General features: G+C 52.4%; 1 protein-coding gene across 2 annotated transcripts in view; it reads right to left on the reverse strand.

Annotated features, from left to right (window-relative positions):
- The window catches only part of MICAL3 (microtubule associated monooxygenase, calponin and LIM domain containing 3), a 156,363-nt gene extending 153,226 nt beyond the window's left edge, over nt 1-3,137 (reverse strand). The window contains exon 1 of one of the 2 annotated variants that reach the window (XM_086402650.1): nt 2,999-3,137. The gene's annotated coding sequence lies outside the window, so the exon portion shown is untranslated. Of the gene's footprint in view, nt 1-1,761; nt 2,363-2,998 lie in introns of those variants that run through there. The other variant, XM_086402651.1, reaches the window with a different exon arrangement.
- Between the last annotated feature and the right edge of the window lie 2,863 nt (nt 3,138-6,000).

Here is a 6,000-nt window from a genome sequence, read left to right on the forward strand (position 1 = left end):
TGAGTCCAGGCAGGAATGTGGGAGAGCTGAGGTCATCCTGGGGACACCCGTCTCCGAGCCACTCCCACAGTGATCCACATCAGGTGGCTGTATGACCTTTAGACAGGTCCTAATTCTCTTGCCTATGGATGAGGGGAATGACCAAGCCTTGCCAGGGGTCTCAGAAGAGATAGTACTTTTATGCCAAGCCATCAGGGAGACCATAACCAATCTCTATCAGCCAAAATTACAGCAAGCACCTTGAGAAGCTGTTGACTGGTGGAGTTCTGGCTCCAGGTCAGTAAATTATGCTTTCTAGTGTGTCTACATTTTTAATGTCTCATGTTCAGAACCTTCCGGCCTTACCTAATTTCCTTGAGCACCTTAGGCATTGCAAACTCAAACTTGCCTTCCACCCCCTTCATAGCACTTATGAATATTCATGAGGTGTCCTTAGACCGAAAGCACTGGAAAAACCTGTTCCAACAGGTGGGCTCTCCTGTGGGCAGTAGTAACTGCAGAGAAGAGGTGACCCTGGCCCTTAGATATTCAGGGAAATCCCTCAAATTCAGGAGGAGTTCAAGCTATGCTGAAGGGTTTCAGGCCTGAGAAAGATAAGAATTTCTAACTCTTAGGTGTTCTTAAGTTGCTTCTCCCTTCTTCAGAGTGGCTACCACATTCCTAATTGTGGTGTCCATCCTTCTAAGTGTCCAGCCTCCTCGCAGCAGGGGGGAGATCTACACGTGACCCTGACAACTACTAACAGGAAGTCCATCACCTACAAGAGGACACAGCTCTCAGCCTGCGGACTTGCAAAAGCATGCTTCTCTTCCCCCGCTTTCCCTGGAATACAAATCAGAGCATTTCATTTAGTGAGGAGACCTGTTCTCAGAGAGATGCTTCCTCCTTCCTCTGAAACAGCACCTTCACCCTGAGCCTCTCTGAGGGGCTTGAGCATGTGGACAGGCGCAGCAGTCACACACCTGCCCTAGACAGCTGCTCACAGGAGAGAGAAAGCCATAACCAAGCTCACCTGGGAAAACACCATCCCGATTGAGCAGAATGGTGGGCTGCAAACTTAGCTCGTTAGAATCACCCTGGAGCTTACAAAAATTGGCTGTGTCTCAGACCAATTAAGCCAAAATCTCTGGAGATGGGACCCAGGCATCAGTATTTTATTTTATTTTACTGGGAATTCCCTGGCAGTGCAGTGGTTTAGATGCTGTGCTCCCAACGCAGGGGGCACAGATTCGATCTCTGGTTGGGGAACTAACACCATGTCTCTCAGCTGCACCACTCAGCAATAAATCAATATATAAAAAATATTCCTGGGCTTCCCTGGTGGCTCAGTGGTAGAGAACCCGCCTGTCAATGCAGGAGACAGCGTTTGGATCCTTGACCCAGGAAGATCCCACATGCAAAAGATTAACTAAGGCCGTGTGCCACAGCTATTGAGCCTGTGCTCTAGAACAGGGGATCTGCAACTACTGAAGCCCATACGCCCTAGGGCCTGAGCTCTGCAACAAGAGAAGCCACTGCAATGAGAAGCCTGCGCCCCACGGCTAGAGAGTACCCGGCTCTTCCCAACTAGAAAAAAGCCCATGCAGCAACGAAGACCCAGCACAGCTAAAAATAAACACATAAAATTGAAAATATATATACATTTTAAAAAAAACAAATTGAAGTATAATTGACCTACAGCACTATCTTAGCTCCTGGTGCACCACATAGTGATTCGGTATCTCTATATATTACAAAATGACCACAGCCAGGCATCAGTACCTTTTAAAGCTCCCCAGGTGTTCCAACATGCAGGCCGGGTTGAGAACCGCTCCCAACGGTGCAGCCTTCTGTTGATCTCTCATTTAGCAAGACTTCACCCTTCTCTCGAAAGGAACCTTTATAACAGCGAAACCTCTAAACCGTTGATCACAGTAACAGACCAATTAGAAGAACTTTGGGGGTGGGGGGATGGGATGATGGAGATGGATGAGCAGACAAGGAGAGGGCTTTACATCCAGAGGGTATTTTACCATGGAATCACAATCCTTGGATTCTAAACAAAGCCAGTCTCCAGGAAGGCATTCGGCCCCTGCCTCGCTTCCGGAGCAGCTGAACTTCACACCCTTTGTCAGAGCTATCCGAGAGAAACACCTGCGCGGCAGCCACCGCGGCCCCCGGTGCGGTCACGCGCGCCGGGTCCAGCCCGGGGCTCCGGGCTTGAGCGCGCGGCCTCCGCTGGCCGGAAGGAGACTCCGCGGTCTGGGGAGGGGGCACGGCCTCGCTGCGGAGGTGATGGACGCGCTACCCCCAGCGCCGGCAAGGGCATCCGGCAGCCGCTGTTTGCGCGGAGGCGGCTGGGAGCCCTAGCCCCGCCGGCTCTCGTGTAGGTTGCGGTGGGGGGGCGTTTGCGGGGACCCGCGCGGTGGGGCGCTATCGGTAATGGAGGCTCCGAGACGGCGCAGCTGCGCTAAGGGCGCGTTTAGGAGACGAAATAATAATACCAAGATGTCAGAAACGAAAAGCCTTCCCAGCCACAAGCGATTTAAAGGTGTGACTTTTGAACGCAGCAGCAGTCCAAACAGCGCTTGACCGTGTGGTGCGGAGACCCGCCCAGGAGAGGACGAGGCGGCACTCACCCGCGGGCCCTCGGGCCGGCGGTCCTCGGCGCGCGCAGGTGCTCCGGCCGCTCGCGTGCTGAGCGCGCCCCGCCGGCCCCAGGCCCAGTCCACGCCCGGCTCCGGCGGCCGGAGAGCGCGACTCGCGCGGCGCGAGGAGGAGGCCAGGTCCTGCCGCAGCCTCCTCTGCGCCCGGCTCCGCGGTCGCTATGGAAACCAGGCGCAGCCCGAAAGGTGACACAGAGAGGCGCCCCGGGCCCTCCCGGCCTCTGCGGGGCCGGGCCAGGTCTGCGGTGGTGGGGCTTCCCGGGCCGCACCCTCAGAACGTCCCCTCCACCCGCAAACAGACCCTCCCTTCCCCGTCCTCCTGGCCTCCTCCCTCGCCCCCTCCCCAGCCCCACCTCAGTCCTCTCGGTTCCGTGGAAATGCTGGCTCTTCTCCGGCTCTTCCAGTCGGAGACCCCGGACGCTGGGCTGCTCAGCGACCTGCGCCTCTGCTGGGGTCCGGACCCGGCCTCACTCTGCACGAGCACTGGACTGCAGCGGCCCGCGGACTGGAAAGCAATCTGCCAAGCCCTAAGGAAGGCAGATGGAAGGCTGGAGAGCTCGGAATAAATTCCTCAGCATTTGCCTATTATAATCGGAGCAGAAAGAAGCCTTAGCGATGATCGCGTCTTCAAGGATCGTTGGCTTCAGTAAGACATACATCAAGCTGAGTGGCGGAGAGCAGAGCGACTCCAGCAGCACCCTCAGGACAGGGCTGGTGCCTCCAAGAGCCCCGCGGCTCCTGAGTGTCTCTGTTGCTGCCTGATAATCTCGCCGTCCCTACCTCTTTTTCCTTTTTTTTTGGTAATACCACCTTCTATCAGATTATGTTAACACCTCAGGCCTTTTAAGGTCTGCATAGTATTCTGGGGCACAAGTGTCCTATTTAATATTTATTTTATCTTTTGGCTTCACTGGGTCTTCGGAACTGCCAGCCCTGGCTTAGTTGCCCCTCAGCCTGTGGGATCTTTGTTCCCCAACCAGGGATGGAACCTGTGTCACCTGCTTTGGAGGGCGGATTTTCGACCACTGGACCGTGGGTGCAGTCTCCCTCCCTGCCACCTTGGCTCTTCTGTTGTCCACAACCATTAATGTGAGTTGCCTGAGCTCCAGGATCCCTGTGTGGCTCAGAGGTGTTCCAACTTAGCACCCAGAGTCCTTTCTTCGTCTCAGCACTCTGCCTCCGTGTCTGCTCTACCTCAATCTGCAGGTGTTTTGCTCCAGTTCCAAAATAAGGGAAGGAAACACACTTTTATGGAGCTCTGACATTGTGCCTAGGCTATTCGTGGGTTATTTCGTTTAATCCTTGGGTCAGCCTGTGAGATTTTACATCACTGTTTTATGAGCTAAGAACATAAGAACACAAAGAATTTACTTACTTGTGTAACCTACACAGGCAGATCAAGGTAAAGCTGGAATTCCCACCCAGTCCTCTCTGACACACACAACTGACACACAGTTGAAGGCAGGAGGCCATCTGGGGTTGGCCCAAGTTGGGGAAAACTTCCTAGAATATCTAGAATCCCACCTTTCATTCACTTATTTATGAAAGTAAAGGCCCCCGGCTAGGCAACAGCTGCTCCAACAGCTCTGCAGCCTCAGGAGCCACAGGAGCAGAGAGATAGGGACCCATCTGCGGTTCCTGGTGCTGCCCACACAACTGGGGCCATCCATGTGGTACACCGTGGACACTGGAGTCCATCCACCGGAAGATGGAGAGGGCCTGAGCTCTGCTCCCAGGGATGAGGGGCCCAGCAGCTGTGCCAGTTTAGCTTGGAGACCTCTGCTGTCAAATCTCTGATGGACTGTCCCAGGAAGGAGAGGTATGTGGCCCTCCATAGGGCAGGAGCAGGGCCACTAGAGACGCAGGTCAGTGGAGCCAGCTCTCTGCTCAGTCTGAGGATTTCCCATCACTGCTGGCTCACAACAGGGTGATCTGCAAGTGAGCTCAGGAAAATGCAGGGTCCGTGCAGCCAAGAGCTTGGAGGAGGATACCCTTCATTCTCCAAGGCCATCCTCCACATGTATGGCCCAAATTGATGTGGGTGGCACCAGACACCTGCTTTGGGAAACGTTGACTCTGTGACTTCCAGTTCCCTTTCAAATCAAAGATTCTGTGACCTGTCAGTGTCTGTTTTTCTTGTACTGCTATTTCACTCCAGTAGATAATGTTTTTAGTGCTTTTGACTCTTTGACTCCCAAAACAATTCAGAATGGTTTGTACTATTAGAATGCATATTTTTTTAAAAAAACAAAAATTTTAATGAAAAAATTGAATCCAGGAGGATCTCTAGGAAAAAGTGAGTTGCTACAGAATTCAGGCACTAAATGAAAAGCAAAATTTGTTCCAGTGAAAGTTGCTCAGTCATGTCAGACTCTTTGCAACCCCTGGACTATACAGTCCATGAAATTCTCCAGGCCAGAATACTGGTGTAGGTAGCCGTTCCCTTCTCTAGGGGATCTTCCCAACACAGGGTTCAAACCCAAGTCTCCTGCATCGCAGGCAGATTCTTTACCAGCTGAGCTACCGGGAAAGCCCATGTTTGCTCCTAGTCTGGGCAAATAGAGGCAAGTGTGATGTTATTGGTTCTCACTGTTCAGGAAGGGGATGCCCACACTCCACTGGCCTCAACTTCCCACTGGGACTAAGAAGCCCTGAACGACAGGAACAAGTTCTTCCCTTCATTTTATTTAACTTTTATTAAAACTTTTTAACATTTACTTTTATTTATTCAGCTGCACTGGGTCTTCGTTGTAGCATGCAGGATCTCATACTTGTGACGTGGGATCTAGTCCCCTGACCCAGGATTGAACCCTGGGCCCCTGCATTGGGAGCTCGTAGTCTTAGCCACCCCCAGGGAAGGCCCCTCCCTGCCTTTATGCCCTCCCCTTCAATAACATGCATGGGAACATTTTATACAGAGTTGGTGCTTAGTGTGTTCTAATTGACTTGACTTACTTTTTTTCACCACACCGTGAGGCTTGTGAAATTTCAGTTCCCTAGCCAGGGATTGAACCTGGGTCACAGCAGTGAAAGCCCAGAATCCTAACCACTAGGCCACCAGGGAAATCCCTTTTTTTGTTTGTTTGTTTTATTTTCTTTTTTTCAAAATTATTTATTTATTGGCTGTGATGGGTCTTCAATGCTGCAAGGGGTTTTTCTGTAGTCGCGGCAACCTGAGGCTGCTCTGTCCTTGCAGTTCTCAGGCTTCTCATTTCGGTGGCTTCTCTTGTTGATGTGCTACATGGGCTCTAGGGCGCTCGGGCCTAGTTGCTCTATGGCGCGTGCGATCTTCCCAGACCAAGGATCAAACCCATGTCTCCTACATTAGTAGGTGGATTCTTTACCACTGAGCCAT

The sequence above is a fragment of the Bos grunniens genome, chromosome 5 (genome assembly GCF_055505025.1).
Source record: "Bos grunniens cultivar Pamir isolate PY7600 chromosome 5, Bosgru_T2T1.0, whole genome shotgun sequence".
NCBI classification, from domain to species: Eukaryota; Metazoa; Chordata; class Mammalia; order Artiodactyla; family Bovidae; genus Bos; species Bos grunniens.